Source organism: Hyperolius riggenbachi, chromosome 8, assembly GCF_040937935.1.
Source record: "Hyperolius riggenbachi isolate aHypRig1 chromosome 8, aHypRig1.pri, whole genome shotgun sequence".
Classification (NCBI taxonomy): domain Eukaryota; kingdom Metazoa; phylum Chordata; class Amphibia; order Anura; family Hyperoliidae; genus Hyperolius; species Hyperolius riggenbachi.
Window position 1 is genome coordinate 167,486,650 of NC_090653.1, and position 18,094 is coordinate 167,504,743.

Below are 18,094 nucleotides of genomic sequence, written 5' to 3' on the forward strand. Positions count from 1 at the left end.
TATAGCTACCTTTTGCATTCAGTGAACTCACCTCACTGCATATCTACCTTTTCTGTTGAGTGAACTCACCTCACTGCATATAACTATGTTTGTGTTGAGTGAACTCAGCTGACTGCATCTAACTACCTGTTGTGTTCAGTGAACTCACCTCACTGCATATATAACTACCTTTGGGTTGAGTGAACTCACCTCACTGCACATAGCTACCTGTTGTGTACAGTGAACTCACTTCACTGCATATATAACTACCTTTGGGTTGAGTGAACTCACCTCACTGCACATAGCTACCTGTTGTGTTCAGTGAATTCACCTCACTGCATATATAAGTACCTTTGGGTTGAGTGAACTCACCTCACTGCATATCTACCTTTTCTGTTGAGTGAACTCACCTCATTGCATATAACTACGTTTGTGTTGAGTGAACTCAGCTGACTGCATCTAACTACCTGTTGTGTTCAGTGAACTCACCTCACTGCATATAGCTACCTTTTGCATTCAGTGAACTCACCTCACTGCATATCTACCTTTTCTGTTGAATGAACTCACCTCACTGCATATATAACTACCTTTGGGTTGAGTGAACTCACCTCACTGCACATAGCTACCTTTTGTGTTCAGTGAACTCACCTCACTGCATATATAACTACCTTTGGGTTGAGTGAACTCACCTCACTGCATATATAGCTACCTTTGGGTTGAGTGAACTCACCTTACTGCATATCTACCTTTTCTGTTGAGTGAACTCACCTCACTGCATATACCTAGCTTCCCCCTGAGATGGACAAAATGGACAAACCAGGTAGAGGAAGAGGTAGAGGAAGACCCAGAGGAAGGCCACCTGGCACTGGCAGGTCTGTGCGAGGTGGTGTTGCTGTGATTTTGTGTGGACCTGGATCAAAGTACAGTGCTCAGAAGAAGGCACGTGCCATCACTTCCCAAAATTGTGAGGACGTGCTTGAGTATTTAACACAGAAGACCTCATCTCCCGCAGCCAGTGCTACCATCGCTAGTACAAGCACCACATCCGCTGCATTTGACACTTCGCAGGAGTTATTTGGTGGTGGTGGTGGTGAAATCACTGATTCACAGCTACTACTGCAACAACAAGAAGAAGGAGCAGGTACACCACCTCATACGTCTGAGTTAGTTCATTGTGGTCAGACCAAATTTGATCAGCTGTACAGTCACTGTTCTGTCATTCAGCTACATCAGCCGGGCGACCATATGGGCTGAAAAGCCACCATCACCTGCACTCTCGTCATGGTGCGCACCAGTCCAGCACGCCCGTCACTACACAAACGGCTGTTTGCAGTCACTGCATACCTTTCACTGCATCTGTGACTGCACATTATACCTGGCAGTCAGTGCATAACTTACACTTGAATGGATACAGTTTTAAACAATTTAAAAATACAACCATCTACATTTTAAAACAATTTAAAAATACAACCATCTACATTTTAAAACAATTTAAAAATACAACCATCTACATTTTCAAACAATTTAAAAATACAACCATCTACAGTTTCAAACAATTGAAAAAAAAGACAAAAAACTTGCCCTCCGTAAAACATTCTTGGCAAATGCTTTCGACTTGGTTTGTCTTCCGCTGGGTCAAGGGTCCATCTGATCACAGATGCCTGGTCTGAAAAGCACGGTCCGGGCAGCTACAGCATGGGTCTCAGCAGGCTCCCACTTCGGGCCGGAATCCAACCTTCATTCCCCGCCCATTACCCGTGGTGACAATGTCAGACTTGCCCACCTCCATATGATTCTCGTGAAAGGAATGTGGTGTCATCTTTGCCCGCCATAACTGGTTCTCGTTAAAGGATTTAAAGTACATTCATTTCAAATACAGCAAGCCCTCGATAATCCTCCTGTATTGTTATTTTTGGTCACTACCTCAGGGCGGGCGTGCATGCCTGCCTGCTGCCCTCCTTGCCTGTGTAGTGGTAGCCGTTGCTCAGGCTCCACACCGGATTCCATCCCTCATTCCCCGGCCATTATCCGGGGTCACAAATGGCAGACTTGCCCGCCTCCATATGATTCTCATGAAAGGAATGTGGTGTCATCTTTGCCCGCCATAACTGGTTCTCGTTAAAGGATTTAAAGTACATTCATTTCAAATACAGCAAGCCCTCGATAGTCCTCCTGTATTGTTATTTTTGGTCACTACCTCGGCGCGGGCGTGCATGCCTGACTGCTGCCCTCCTTGGATGTGTAGTGGTAGCCGTTGCTCAGGCTCCACACCGGATTCCATCCCTCATTCCCCGGCCATTACCCGGGGTCACAATGCCAGACTTGCCCGCCTCCATAGGATTCTCATTGTAGTGGTACTGAACAAATACCGCTACAAGTAGAAAATGTAATTTAAAAACAAAACGTAAGCTTTTTAACAATGCCATGGAAAGTTGAGAAGGCAGTCACACATTACCTGACATCACTGAGTGAGAAAGAGCAATCTCGCCATGTTGTGCAGTAGTCCAGCATGGCCGTCACTACACAAACAGCTGGTAACTTGCGGTGCGTTACACAGTTAGTTTGGTGCGTCAGTGTGAAGCAGTACTCTAATTACACTACCTGATTGATGTATATGTTACGGCCAGAACCCGAAGTGTGGCCACTTCTAGTTCTGGCCGGCCACTTCGGGTTCTGGCCGGCCAATTTGCGAAGTGGCCGCAGCGCAGCGGCCAATGTTAGAAATGCAAAGCTACACTTATTTTACGGCCGTCTCGCTGCGGCCAAATGTATTAAAAGTTGCTTAAATTTAATTAAATATAGCCGGCGGCGATGTGATAGATGAAGCCGCCGGCTTTCGCACTGCCTCCCCCCCCCCCCCCCCCGCCTCTCTCCTTGTCCCCGCCTTCCATACAATACGGAGCCGCCGGGAGAGTCGTTCGTCGCGGCAGGGGAAGCAGAGCGAGGAGGCTGCAGACATTGCTTCTGCCAGCGCCCGCTCTGCAGGAACGGCAGGATTCCCCTGCCGCGACGAACGACTCTCGGGGGACACGCGTGTCCCCGCCCGGCTGCTCCGTATGTCGTATAGGAGGCAGGGGAGAGGAGAGAGGCGGGGGGGGGGGGGGGGAGGAGGAGAGGAGGAGGAGGCAGTGCGAAAGCCGGCGGCTTCATCTATCACATCGCCGCCGGCTATATTTAATTAAATTAAGCAACTTTTAATACATTTGGCCGCAGCGAGACGGCTGTAAAATAAATGTAAACTTTCCATTTCTAACATTGGCCGCTGCGCTGCGGCCACTTTGCACATTGGCCGGCCAGAACCCGAAGTGGCTGGCCAGAACTAGAAGTGGCCACACTTCGGGTTCTGGCCGTAACATATACACATGCAAGATGTTTGAAAGCACGTTAGGCCTGCAATTTAGCATTCAATGTGATTTCTGCCCTTAAAACGCTGTTTTGCTTCACATCCAGATTTTTCCCCAGGACTTTTGGCATGTATCCCACTCCGCCATGCCATCTTTTCCATCACTTTTGGGGCCAGCATAATTTTTTCTATTTTTCAAAGTTCGCCTCCCCATTGAAGTCTATTGCGGTTCGCAAACTTTTCCGTGAACCGAACCTTCCGCGGAAGTTTGCGAACCTAAAATCGGAGGTTCGGCCCATCACTAATTGGTCCTCATACTTTTAAAATGTTTTATTACTGGTGCTGTGTGACTAGCACACAGCACTATCCTCCCCTTTCCAGCGCTCCCTGAGGCCCCATTCAGAAATAAAATATGTGCAGGGAGGAAGTGACAGTTCCTTCTCCCCTCTGCTCGTTTATAATTCATCCCCCTCCACCTGTCCCTATAGTTCCCCTTATGATATACTGCACACAGCATGCAGGGGAGATGCGCTGTGAGCAATCCTGTGGTATTTGAGGTCGGATATCCTTACGACCTCAAATACCACACAATCGCTCTCAGCGCATCTCCCCTGCACGCTGTGTGCAGTAAATCATAAGGGGAACTATAGCGGCAGGTGGAGGAGGATGAATTATAAATTAGCAGAGAGGAGGAAGAACTGTCACTTCCACTCCGCACATAATCGACGTTCTGCCACAGTCGAAGATTATGACTGAGCAGAGACTACAGAGGGCACAGGAGGGTGGTGCTGTGTCCTAGACACAGCACCAGTAATTAATCAATATTAAAGTAGGAGGAGGGAGAGGGAACCAGGTCAGAAGAACTTTAAAATTGATCTCGTTTTTATAGTGGAGAGAACACAAAGAGGAGACACCGGGAGCCCAATATACCTGTAGTGTAGTATGTGCTGGTAAATGGATAAAAAAAGCAATTATATAATAATACTCACAAACCAAAGTTACAATCCAGGCAACCACTGAATAGTCAGGTGGGGAGATTAGACCTGTCCCCACTCAGGATAAGAAGTTGCTCTCATATTTCTTAATATGGAAAATACTTTTATTATTTGCTACTATGCATGTGTACTGAGCTAGCCTTCTCTGTAATACAATTATATGCTCCGTCCATAGCCTGAGGAAGTGGGATATGCCTGCAAAACTAGTTGCACTTTCTGGAGTATGTAAATAAATACATATTTTTGTTGAATAATATCAACAGTATCTTGTGTCTGCTTGGAGGAGGTAAGTCCACCTTGACCTCCACTTGTTTTAAACTTTTTAGCAATTTTTATCGTTTTGACGCCTCTGTTTTGCCTATATATTTCTATAGTGGAGTTATTGTAAAAAGGTTTTCTTTGATAGGTATCTTAAAAATAAATAAATATTTGTTTCAGTGGAATCCTAAGTGAAAAGTGGGTCTTTACCTGGTCCTTGTACCATTCCATGCCATATCCAGAATTATAATACACACCCATATGTTTTTCCTCTCTTTCACTAGTTCTAACAAAATGTGGTTTTCCTTTGTTAGATGCTTATTCACTTTATCTAAAATTGCATAATAAAAACCAATGAAGATCAGGCCAAGATGAGATGATGTATGATGAAAACTAGAATGGAAATACAAATGACAAAAATGACAATGTCATGTGCATTTTGACCAGTACATGTTTCTACCAGTCTGTTAGATCGACTTCATCTTTTGAGGAGGGAATAAGATTATACTGAGTGAGCTATGAAACAATTATAAAAATACTCCATACTACCTATTCCGCCATATCTAAACTTCAGGACTTCTTCCATGAGATTACATGTAACTTCTATTATTGCTGGTGTGGGTATATATAATCTACCAAGTGTCAGTATTCCAGCTGGCGTGATGTGTACTACTGTAAACCATCTTGTTGAATCAAATTATAAATAAAAGGACAACTTTTGTGAGAAAAAAAAAACTTTAAGCATTAAAATACATGCATACAAATGGACATATTTAAAGTACAATTTACTCCAGGATAAATGTACATTTTATATGTATGTATTTTAAAATAGACAGTTTGTCCTTTACTTTAAGTAAAAGGTGTAGCCTCTTGCACCACCCCTCTAGGGATCTTGAAATAAGTAAAAGTGTAATAATGGGCTACACACAGTTTTTTTTCAAGGGTTAATATTTTACTACCGATCAAAAATGTTTTGAATAAAACACATATATGAGTGGCTTGGCTCTTATGTTATTTACCTAAAATCTTTAAACATATGTTTTAAGTCGCAGATACAAACATTATACATTTAATCCACTTTAATTTGTGTAAGTTGAGTTGTATTCATTGATTTAGCCTGAATATTTTATAGGGAGATACACTCTAAAGATTTTCAAGAAGGTAGTGAAAACTTAGAGGAAGATGAAAATCAATAAAACGGGCCTGAGGGAGAACAGTTCACCGCACAATCCACCACAACATAATAACCATTCCCACCCAATTCACCTGAATCGCCCAGTCCCTACTCCTGCCGTCTCTTGTTTCCCAGCTAGAAGATACTTCATTCCGTAACCTTTTATACACGTTTGAGATTTTATGACTATACCATTTAACTTCTTAGAGAGTTGAACCCATTCAGGGATCGTAAACAATAACATATTCATTATGTATAGATCATTTTTAGTAATCCTCAGTGAATAAAATCTCTGAGATAATTTTGTTTGTTAATGTCTTTCTTTGTTGGCCCAATTGATTCTGACAAAACAATAATGCTGTCCTTCAGGCAACTCTAACTCAAATGTTTCTCTCACTTAAATATATTAGAAGAGACATTCTGCCTTCTCTTTCCCCTTCCTTTTATTTCCAATATATCAACAGCACTTAAAATGTATGTTAGTAATAAACATTTAAAACACTGTATGAATTTTATTTCATTTATAGTTAGCAGTAATATGTTGACTTTTTCCAGTCCGACACTGGCATTTTCCATTTAATTTAAGAAAAAAATTTGTCTCAGCATCAGCCTATTTGCAATGGGTTGTAGCTACAGCATGCAAGCTGGTGCCTGCCCCTCCCCCTACTGTTGCAGGTAAACACATACGAATAAGAAGTATGTTTCTTCCAGAGTAAAATGAGCCATAAATGATGTATCTCCCATGTTGCTGTCACTTACTGTAGGGAGTATAAATCTGACAGAACCGACAGGTTTTGAACTAGCCCATTTCCTCCTGGGGGTCCTCATGGTTTTCTTTATTTTGAAAAGCACTTAGTGAATAGCAGTTGCTCTGTACAACTGTCAAACAAGTGTATGGTGATCAGGGAGGCTAGCCAGCATCTTTTATTAATCCTTTTCAGGGTGTATCTTTATAAACATTAAAGGCCATGCTGAAAATTCCACATGAAGTGATGGACTATTATTATTATTATTATTATTTATTGTATTTATAAAGCGCCAACATATTACGCAGCGTTGGACAATAAATATATACAATGATACAAGGATGACATACATAGGGTTATACACATAGAACAAAGCTATACATACAAATTGTACAAAATACATGATCATGCAATATGTGCTGGTTAGGTAGGCCCAGTAATACAAGTACAGGCTGTCATAGGACAGGAGCACATGATCCTGTAGATTACACTAGGGAGTGGAGGACCCTGCCAGAGGCTTACAATCTAAAGGGAGGGGTGGAAACACTAGGGGGGGCTGTTAAATATTCCTTAGAGAGTTACTGTGTGGTAGGAGGTGGGTAGGCCATCATAAAGAGGTGGGTTTTGAGGGCTTGCTTGAATGTGTTGAAAGAGGGAGCAAGTCTGATGGGTGGTGGAAGGGCATTCCAGAGGGTGGGGGCAGCTCTTGAGAAATCCTGCAGGCGGGCATGGGAGTGTGAAATGCGCGGGGTGGTGAGGCGTAGGTCGTTGGAGGAACGGAGGGGGCGACCTGGTGTATACTTGTGAACAAGCTCCGAGATGTAGGTAGGGCATGTTTTGTGCACAGATTTATACGCCAGGCATAGAATCTTGAAACTTATCCTGAGACGGATAGGGAGCCAGTGCAGGGATTCACAAAGGGGAGATGTGGATGCAGAGCGGTGAGAAGAATGGATGAGTCTTGCAGCCGCGTTCATCACTGATTGAAGGGGGGCAGTGCGTTTCAGGGGGAGGCCAGAAGGAGTGAGTTACAGTAATCAAGGCGGGAGATGATGAGGGCATGGATGAGCAGTTTGGTCGTGTCCGGGGTTAAGAATGGGCGGATCTTGGAGATATTACGGAGGTGGAAATTGCATTCTCTTGTGATGTTTTGGATGTGTGGGATGAAGGAGAGGTCAGAGTCCAAGGTGACACCCAGGCAGCGGGCCTGGGAGGTAGGGAGAATGGTTGTGTTGTCGATTGTGAGGTGGAAACCTGGGATGGGTGCAGCAGCATGGGGTGGGAAGATCAGGAGCTCAGTTTTGTCTAGGTTAAGCTTTAGGAACCTAGCTGACATCCAGGAGGAAATTGCTGAGAGACACGAGGAGACCTTGTTTATGGTGGTGGCTGAGAGATCGGGGGTATGGAGGTAAATCTGAGTGTCATCTGCATAAAGGTGGTAATTGAAGCCCAGGGAGGAGATAAGCTTGCCAATTGAGGAAGTGTATATGGAGAAAAGAAGGGGGCCTAGAACAGAGCCCTGGGGGACCCCAACTGAAAGGGGGGCAGGAGTTGAGGAGGAGCCATTGAAGGAAGTGGTGAAGGAGCGATTGGATAGGTAGGAGGAGATCCAGGCCAAGGCAAGCCCATGGATGCCCATGGACTGTAGTGATTGGAGGAGGAGGGAGTGGTCAACAGTGTCAAATGCTGCAGAGAGGTCAAGGAGGAGCAGGATGGAATAACTGCCTTTGGCCTTGGCAAGGGTAAGGTCGTTGACCACCTTGGCGAGGGCTGTTTCAGTTGAGTGCGCAGGTCGGAATCCAGACTGTAGGGGGTCAAGTAGGGTATTGGTGTTGATGTATTGGGTAATGCGCTGGTGGACTAGGCGTTCGAGGAGTTTAGAAGCATAGGGAAGGAGGGAGATTGGGCGGTAGTTTGAGGGTAGGGATGGGTCGAGTGAGGGTTTTTTCAGCAGGGGAAGCACAGTGGCCTGTTTGAATGCTTTGGGGAAGATGCCTGTGGAAAGGGAGAGATTGAACAAGGAGGTGAGGACTGGGGCCAGGTCAGGGAAGTGGGGACGAAGAGTATTCGCGGGTACCGGATCACAGGGAGAGGATGTGGGGGGGGGGGGGGGGGGGAGCCACTAGCAGCAGGCTGACTTCATCAATGGTGGCAGGAGCAAAAGAGGCGAGGGGTGGATGAGACAAGGGAGCCGCTGGGAGGGAAGGCAAGGGGACAACCTGAGACGCATTGGTAAGGGAGGGATGGAGGAGGGAAATTTCATTGCGTATTGTTGCAATTTTAGTGGTGAAGTGGTTGGCAAGGTCATTGGCTGAGAGGGAGGAGCTGGGAGGGGGAGGAATGGGGTTGAGGAGGGAATTGAAGGTAGCAAAAAGCTGTCGAGGGTTGGAAGCTTGGGTTACAATCAGTGCTGCAAAGTACCTTTGTTTAGCCTCAGAGAGGGCAGTGTGGAAGAGTAACAGTTTGGCCTTGTAATCTAGGAAGTCAGCATTGAGATGTGATTTCCTGCATTTCCGTTCGGCTGCTCGAGTTTCTGGACTAGTCCAAAACTTGTCGGTTGTGTCAGATTTCTACCACCTATTGTAAGTGACAGCAACATAGGAGAAAGGCAATTTATGGCTCATTTTACTCTGGAAGAAACATACTTCTTATTTGTATGTGTTTATATATATTTTCAATTTTTCAATTTTTTTATGATAGTGGTCCTTTAATGCTCTTCTGGTAAGTCCTACACACAACTTTTTCCTTCTTGAAGTAAACCTGTAGTTTCCAGATTACAAAAATGTTAGATACTTACCCAGGTAGGGGCTTTCTCCTCCACACCACCACTGCCAGCCAAGACCCTCTGACAGTTATTGGCCGGGCTCCCCTTTCATGAACAAGTGTACACCTTGAAATATATGTATAACTATATGTACATGTTGCTACCCACTATAGGATGTACTTGGCTGACACTGTCATTAATAAAAGAGTGCATGTTATAATAATGTTGGAAAACACTGCTCTAGCTTATCAAAGAATCAATAACATAAGAAATAACATTTGTGAGTAAAATAAAATAAATGTATGTTACAGATAACTCAGGCTGAAAAGGTTAATGAAATGCAAATCATTTTGAGTTGCATTCAACTTTCATGTAATTTGTATGCAGATTGAAACTGGAACAATCAGAAAACTGCCAGGTGAATATTAACTTGCCTGACAATGCAGAAAACAACTCATTTGGATGATTTTATCCCCAAGTGATATCCTGAATTCATTAGCCCATGTCAGCTGCTGACGAGAACTGAAGTTTTAAAGCAAAAATTAGGGCAGATGAGCAAATACGTTATCAACTGCTTGAGTAAAAAGGAGATGGTGTATTGATGATTTAAGAATTGTTTTGAGATGGAAATATGGAAGAATTTGCATAACATGTTGATGATCCGAATGAAGTTGAATCAAATATCAAGTTAACCCATTCGCGTTCCGTCGTTTTCACGTGAGAAATGTTCACCTCCCATTCATTAGCCTATAACTTTATCACTACTTATCACAATGCACTGATCTATATCTTGTTTTTTCCGCCACCAATTAGGCTTTCTTTGGGGGGTACATTTTGCTCAGAGCCACTTTACTGTAAATGCATTTTAACAGGAAGAATAAGAAAAAAATTGCAAAATTCATTATTTCTCAGTTTCAGCCATTATAGTTTTAAAATAATACATGCCTCCATAATTAAAACTCACGTATTGTATTTGCCCATATGTCCCGGTTATTACACCGTTAAAATTATGTCCCTATCACAATGTATGGCGACAATGTTTTATTTGGAAATAAAGGTGCATTTTTTCCATTTTGCATCTATCACTATTTACAAGTTTAAAATAAAAAAATATAGAAATATTTCATCTTTACATTGATATTTAAAAAGTTTAGACCCTTAGGTAAATATTTACATGTTTTTTTTTTTTTTATTGTAATGTTTTTTTTTATTGTAAACATTTTATTTGGGTAGTTTTGGGAGGGTGGTAGGTAAACAATAGATTTATAATGTAAATGTGTGTTAATTTTTCTTTTTTTTTTCTTTCAGGTGTAGTATTACTTTTTGGCCACAAGATGGCGGCCATGAGTTTGTTTACATGACGTCACTCTAAGCGTAGCACACGCTTAGAGTGACGCATCGGGGAACAGCCAGAAAAAGCACAGCTTCCGAGAGAAGCTGACGCTTTTTCAGCGGGGGAGAGGAATCAGTGATCGGGCACCATAGCCCGATACATTGATTCCGTGGCTACCGAATCCGTGGCCGGGAGTGCGCCTTCACGCGCGATCGGCCGCGGGAGAGCGCGGGAGCACGCGGTAGCGCGCATGGTTCCTGGACGTAGAAACTACATCCAGGAACCAAAATAGGTTAAGCATGGAGGGGGATGAAGAGGTAGTCTTGTATTTAGATCTGGAAGTATGTAACAATTGGCCTTAGACTACAATAGACATATGACTATAGTAGGGATTAGATTGTGAGCCCCTCTGAGGGACATTTAGTGACATGACCATATACATTATGTAAAAGTACAGCAGAAGATGTCAGCACTACATAAATACTAAATAATAATTCCAATTCATAGCTTCCATCATCCAAACTACATAAGGACCATACCTACAGGTCAGTTCCTCAGAGTCACAATTAGTGGGATAAAAAAAAGCTAAGATGTTTCTGAAAAGGGGTGTAATCCAACATATAATCAGCTAGAAAGAGAGAAAGTAGCTAATATGTCCAGAGAAAAGACATTAAATAGAATGCCAATAGTACATGAGCATTTATTGTATCACAGGGTTCAATCAACAATATAGAGAGGTAGAGATTATTAAAGGGCACTGGGGAGTATTGAAGATGAACTCAAATCTGGGCACTATACAGTATATACTACATGATGACCCTAAGTTCAGGTACAGAAAGGCAGTTGACGTAAAACAACTGTTGGCACCTAGGTACATAAATCCTCCTGCATTGCAACAGATCCTCTGTCAGACTGGCAGATTCCTCCAATGTAGAATTTGTAAAACAAGTAAAGAAGGCTATACACAAAAAACAAACATCTAAAACCAATGGGAGAGATTTTAAAATTAAAGGGTTTATTACGCGTAATACCCACATTTTTCGGCATATAAGGTGCTCTCAACTATAAGACACACCTAGGTTTACAAGGCAAAGCCAGGTACAAAAATATACTAAACCTGGTGTGTCCATGGTCCAAGAGCTTCTTTTAGATCTTCTGCCCGTTCATTGTGTCCCCATGTTTCCTCCTGTGTCCCCCTCTGTCCCCCATGTGTCCTGCTTTGCTCCCCCTTGTGTCCCCTTCTGTCCCCCTGTTTCCTACTTTGCTCCCCATGTGTTCCCTTCTGTCACCCTGTGTCCTCCTTCACTCACCATGTGTCCCCTTTGTTCCCCAGTGTCTTCATTTGCTCCCCTTCTATCCCTGTGTCCTCCTTTGCTCCCTTTCTGCTCCCCGTGTCCTCCTTTGTTCCCCCTCTGCCCCCTTTGCTCCCCTTCTGTCCCTCTCTATCCTCCTCTACCCACCCCCCCATGCCACTTTTGCTTCCTGTGCATAAATATAAGTATCGACAGTGCTGCTCACCTAATCCACAGCTCCAGTGGGGATCATAAGTCAGGTGTTCACAAGTATTGCTGAGGCCTTCCACTAAGAATCCTGCTGTTCTCTTCTGGTGTCATAAGAAGAATTGTATAAAGTTCCCTGCATATCACCTTAGTTAATTCATAGCCAAGACCTACCTGGCGAATAGCACAAATGGTGCAGGCTGTTCAAGTCCACTCTATACTTTCCCAAAGTGCCATTTTTTAACCTTCATCCTGAAGGCATGTGGGACAGGACAACCAATCAAACCTGATCATCACCCAGGAGCTAATGCTGAAGATAGAGGGACAGTGAGTGGTAGGTTGTTTGATATTGTTCTGTATAGCTGCTTCCTAGTTGCTCCTTTTGAGCACTGACAGTGACATTGACCCTACCGTACTTATTATTTGTTGTTGCTTTTGTGTGAAGTGGTGTGTTGTAGCAACACAGCAGACCCCATATCAGGGCCGGATTCCTGGCAAGGCCACCTAGGTCATGACCAAGGGCACCAGAATTTCAGCAATGTTTAGGGCGGCTGAGGGCAGGGCCATTTCTTGGGCAGTGTGGACAGGGCGACCACCCTGGGCGCAGATCGGCAAGTAAAATCTGGGGGCACTGGCAGAAGGACAGAACCGTTAGGGAGCTGGTGAGGCTTAATTGCACCCAGGGCGAAGGTGTAAAAATTGTGCCCCCTCCCCCCATTCCCATGGACTCGCGAACCCTTACTCTTTAGGGACAGTCACAAAGCCACAGGTCACAAGTAGATGTGCCTACTTACGAGTGACCAGCAACTCATCCAGGAGGAAGCAGGGACCAGGAAAACACACAGGTGAAGAGAGCCTGGAAAGCCAACTCCTCCATGGGCGCCGCGCACTGACAGCCTGCAGTACCACTACAGAACTTCAGGTGTCATCACGCAGTGGTGACGTGATGATGACTTGACATCTGACGCAGGCAGCCCAGGAGGTGTCAAAGAAGGTGATTGCGCTGGTAATCTTCTTTATTCTTCCATTAGGCTACACTGATCATCTACTGCTTCCTAGCAGTTATGGCCTTCTGTCTGCGCCCCCCTTCTTCTACTTGCCTTTCTGCACCCAGGGCAGTCGCCCTGCCCACACTGCCCCAAAAACGACCCTGGTTCTATCATATACTTCTCTGTTCCTGCTCTACGTCCTTCCTCCTCCAGCAGGTCTGCTTGGCTCTCTGCACCTCCCCTTAAAGGACAACTGAAAAGAGAGGTATATGGAGGCTGCCATGTTTATTTCCTTTTAAACAATACCAGTTGCCTGGCAGCCCTGCTGATCCTCTGCTTCTAATACTTATTAGCCATAGCCCCTGAGTGCAATGGATATGACTCTACATGGCTATCTGGGTTCTCTTCAGGCAACTGTTGAACACAAAAGGAAAGGCCGTCCCTGGGTGGGTTTGAACCACCAACCTTTCGGTTAACAGCCAAATGCGCTAACCAATTGCGCCACAGAGACGGTGCATGCAGTTGCTGCTAAATGGCTATCTGGGGTTCTCTTCGGACAACTGTTGAACACAAAAGGCAAGGCCGTCCCTGGGTGGGTTTAAACCACCAACCTTTTGGTTAACAGAAAAATGCGCTAACCAATTACGCCACAGAGACTGTACACACAGTTGCTGCTAAATGATTTTATGGGGATGTATGTGTGTCTTTTGGAGGAAGGAAGTAAGTCTGCTCCAAGAAGTTTAACACCACTTTTTCCTACAGCGAAGCATTCACTGTGTGGCAGTATAGTGGTGAGCATAACTGCCTTCCAAGCAGTTGACCTGGGTTCAATTCCTGGCCAATGTACTGTATGTGAGCTTGCTTTTGACATCCTACAAATCCCTGGAAGACAAGATCCATGAACAGGGACGTGGAGGGAGGAGGGGGTGCTTTTCACCTTCCAAAATGGTTTGGAAGCATTTAAAAGGGCACTTCCGTTTTTTATCCAGATATCCGAATAGGTTGGATATCCGCGGATAATGCGTCCGGATATCTGCATTCACACGGATATTTAAAAGGTCAGATTCGGATATCCGAACCGGATCCGGATATCTGGATATCTGGATCCGGATCAATTCGGATTTTAAAAAGTACTATCTGAGCACCCCTGGCGCTGACATCTTCTGCAGTACTTTACAGGGTACATAGTCATGTCACTGATTATCATCAGAGGAGCTTACAATCTAATCCTACCATAGTCATAGTCATAGTTCAACGTCCTACCATATTATTATTATGTATTTATACAGCACTGACATATTTTGCAGCACTTTAGAGAGTACATATCATGTCATTGACTGGTCTCAAAGGAGCTCACAATCTAATCCCTAACACAGTCATAGTTAGGCCAGTTTTATGGGGGGACCAATTAACATCTTCGGGGAAGTAGGAGAAAAATACAATTGACACAGCCTGCCATAGGCTATAATCAAACACATGAACAAGCTTTGTTTAGATGTGTGTTGGGAGGGAATTTAGATGTGTGTTGGGGGGCAGAGGCTGGCTGGTGATAGCAGGCCTTGTGTGTTGAAAAGTAGAAATCCATCCCTGCCCCATGAACAGTGATGTGTATGGCTGTGTCACTATTATAGGCCATCATCACTGTAACAGACATTTGTGACAATATCCCATTGCTGGTCACTGCCTGCTGTGTGTGGAACGTGTACTGACTGTTACCGTTTCACTTCGACATTTGAGAAATGCCACATGCTGTGTTACCTCCCAGTGGTGCTCAGCAGAGCTCGAATATTCGAGTAGCTCGAATATTCGAGCTCTTTTCCAGCTATTCGAGCTCGGTATTCGAGCTCCGAATAGCTGTAGCTATTCGAATGGGCTATTCGAGTACACTCGAATAGCCCATTCACTATTCGAGCTATTCGAGCAAACGGCGCTATTCGAGCTCGGTACCGAGCTCGAATAGCGTCATAGCCCAGATTGATGTCCTTAGAGCCAATCAGAGGGCTCCCAGGCCCTCTGACGGCAGCCAATCACAGAGGGGGACCCTGGCCAGCCCCTACCCTATAAATAGCGGCCGCCATGTTAGGTTTCTCCGTGCTTGCCTGAGACTTGTACAGAGAGAGAGTTGCTCCTTTGTGCTTTGGCTTAGCAAGAGCTCTATTGTGGTCATTTACCTAGCGTTTTTGCTCACATACACCTCCTATACACACCTATATTGTTGTTAGTTAGTTAGACATTGTATTTTAGTTAGTAGCTTTTGTGTTACATAGAGACAGGCCAGCTGCTGCAGGCTTACAGCTTTAGGCCTCAGGGCCTTGCCTGTGTGGGCAGCTGTCCTCCTGTCCTCTGTTTATTTCTCTCTATTCTATACCAGTATTTCTGCTGTCCTTTACTACTGATTGTATTAGTATTGTAGTTATATACTGTAACTGTACTAGGACACTCACTGTCACTGTTCATAGGCTACTAGCTGCTCCTGCGTGTGTGCACTCACTTTCTGTGTACACACTACACACTCTATTTCCTTCTGATAACTGATTGATTATTGTAATTGATTATTGTAATTAGTTAGTTGTACTTACTGTTACTACTTACTGTACTAGGAGTCTAGGACACTCAGTCACTGTTCATAGGCTACTAGCTCCTGCGTGTGTGCACTCACTGTCTGTGTACACACTACACACACTCTATTTCCTTCTGATAACTGATTGATTATTGTAATTAGTTAGTTGTTTGTACTTACTGTTACTACTTACTCTTACTGTACTAGGAGTCTAGGACACTCAGTCACTGTTCATAGGCTACTAGCTCCTGCGTGTGTGCACTCACTGTCTGTGTACACACTACACACACTCTATTTCCTTCTGATAACTGATTGATTATTGTAATTAGTTAGTTGTACTTACTGTTACTACTTACTGTACTAGGAGTCTAGGACACTCAGTCACTGTTCATAGGCTACTAGCTCCTGCGTGTGTGCACTCACTGTCTGTGTACACACTACACACACTCTATTTCCTTCTGATAACTGATTGATTATTGTAATTAGTTAGTTGTTTGTACTTACTGTTACTACTTACTCTTACTGTACTAGGAGTCTAGGACACTCAGTCACTGTTCATAGGCTACTAGCTCCTGCGTGTGTGCACTCACTGTCTGTGTACACACACTACACACACTCTATTTCCTTCTGATAACTGATTGCTTATTGTAATTAGTTAGTTGTACTTACTGTTACTACTTACTCTTACTGTACTAGGAGTCTAGGACACTCAGTCACTGTTCATAGTCTACTAGCTCCTGCGTGTGTGCACTCACTGTCTGTGTACACACACTACACACACTCTATCTCCTTCTGATAACTGATTGATTATTGTAATTAGTTAGTTGTTTGTACTTACTGTTACTACTTACTCTTACTGTACTAGGAGTCTAGGACACTCAGTCACTGTTCATAGGCTACTAGCTCCTGCGTGTGTGCACTCACTTTCTGTGTACACACTACACACACTCTATTTCCTTCTGATAACTGATTGATTATTGTAATTGATTATTGTAATTAGTTAGTTGTACTTACTGTTACTACTTACTGTACTAGGAGTCTAGGACACTCAGTCACTGTTCATAGGCTACTAGCTCCTGCGTGTGTGCACTCACTGTCTGTGTACACACACTACACACACTCTATTTCCTTCTGATAACTGATTGCTTATTGTAATTAGTTAGTTGTACTTACTGTTACTACTTACTCTTACTGTACTAGGAGTCTAGGACACTCAGTCACTGTTCATAGTCTACTAGCTCCTGCGTGTGTGCACTCACTGTCTGTGTACACACACTACACACACTCTATTTCCTTCTGATAACTGATTCATTATTGTAATTAGTTAGTTGTTTGTACTTACTGTTACTACTTACTCTTACTGTACTAGGAGTCTAGGACACTCAGTCACTGTTCATAGGCTACTAGCTCCTGCGTGTGTGCACTCACTGTCTGTGTACACACTACACACACTCTATTTCCTTCTGATAACTGATTGATTATTGTAATTAGTTAGTTGTACTTACTGTTACTACTTACTGTACTAGGAGTCTAGGACACTCAGTCACTGTTCATAGTCTACTAGCTCCTGCGTGTGTGCACTCACTGTCTGTGTACACACACTACACACACTCTATTTCCTTCTGATAACTGATTCATTATTGTAATTAGTTAGTTGTTTGTACTTACTGTTACTACTTACTCTTACTGTACTAGGAGTCTAGGACACTCAGTCACTGTTCATAGGCTACTAGCTCCTGCGTGTGTGCACTCACTGTCTGTGTACACACTACACACACTCTATTTCCTTCTGATAACTGATTGATTATTGTAATTAGTTAGTTGTACTTACTGTTACTACTTACTGTACTAGGAGTCTAGGACACTCAGTCACTGTTCATAGGCTACTAGCTCCTGCGTGTGTGCACTTGCACTCACTGTCTGTGTACACACACTACACACACTCTATTTCCTTCTGATAACTGATTGATTATTGTAATTAGTTAGTTGTACTTACTGACTGTTACTACTTACTTACTTACTGTACTAGGGACACTCACTCAGTCACTGTTCATAGGCTAGCTCCTGCGCGTGTTTGCGCGTGCGTGCACTCACTGTCTGTAGTGTACACACACTAAATTTACTTGTGATTACTACTGATTATTGTAACTGCTAGTTGTACTTCCTGACTGTTACTACTTACTTACTGTACTAGGGACACTCACTCAGTCACCTCACCCACCAACCCACTCCATTAAAGTACCCCACTTTTCACCCGCCCTTTTAAAAAACTTTTGTCTATACGCCCAAAACATCGAAGATGTCTGGAAGTGGCAGCCAGCGCGGTTTGGGCAAGGGGAAGGGCAGCAAGGGAATCAGGAGGAGAGGGAGCAGCATTGTGGCAGGCCGCGGCCGCGCCACCATGCACAGTTCCGCAGCAGCAGCAGCGTCAGTGGCTAACATTCCTCCCATAGC

The 18,094-nt window shown here is 44.0% G+C and overlaps 1 non-coding gene across 1 annotated transcript; it reads right to left on the reverse strand.

Annotated features, from left to right (window-relative positions):
• Positions 1-13,517: 13,517 nt before the first annotated feature.
• On the reverse strand, positions 13,518-13,591 carry TRNAN-GUU (transfer RNA asparagine (anticodon GUU)). The gene has a single exon. It is a non-coding gene; the product is annotated as a tRNA-Asn (tRNA).
• Between the last annotated feature and the right edge of the window lie 4,503 nt (positions 13,592-18,094).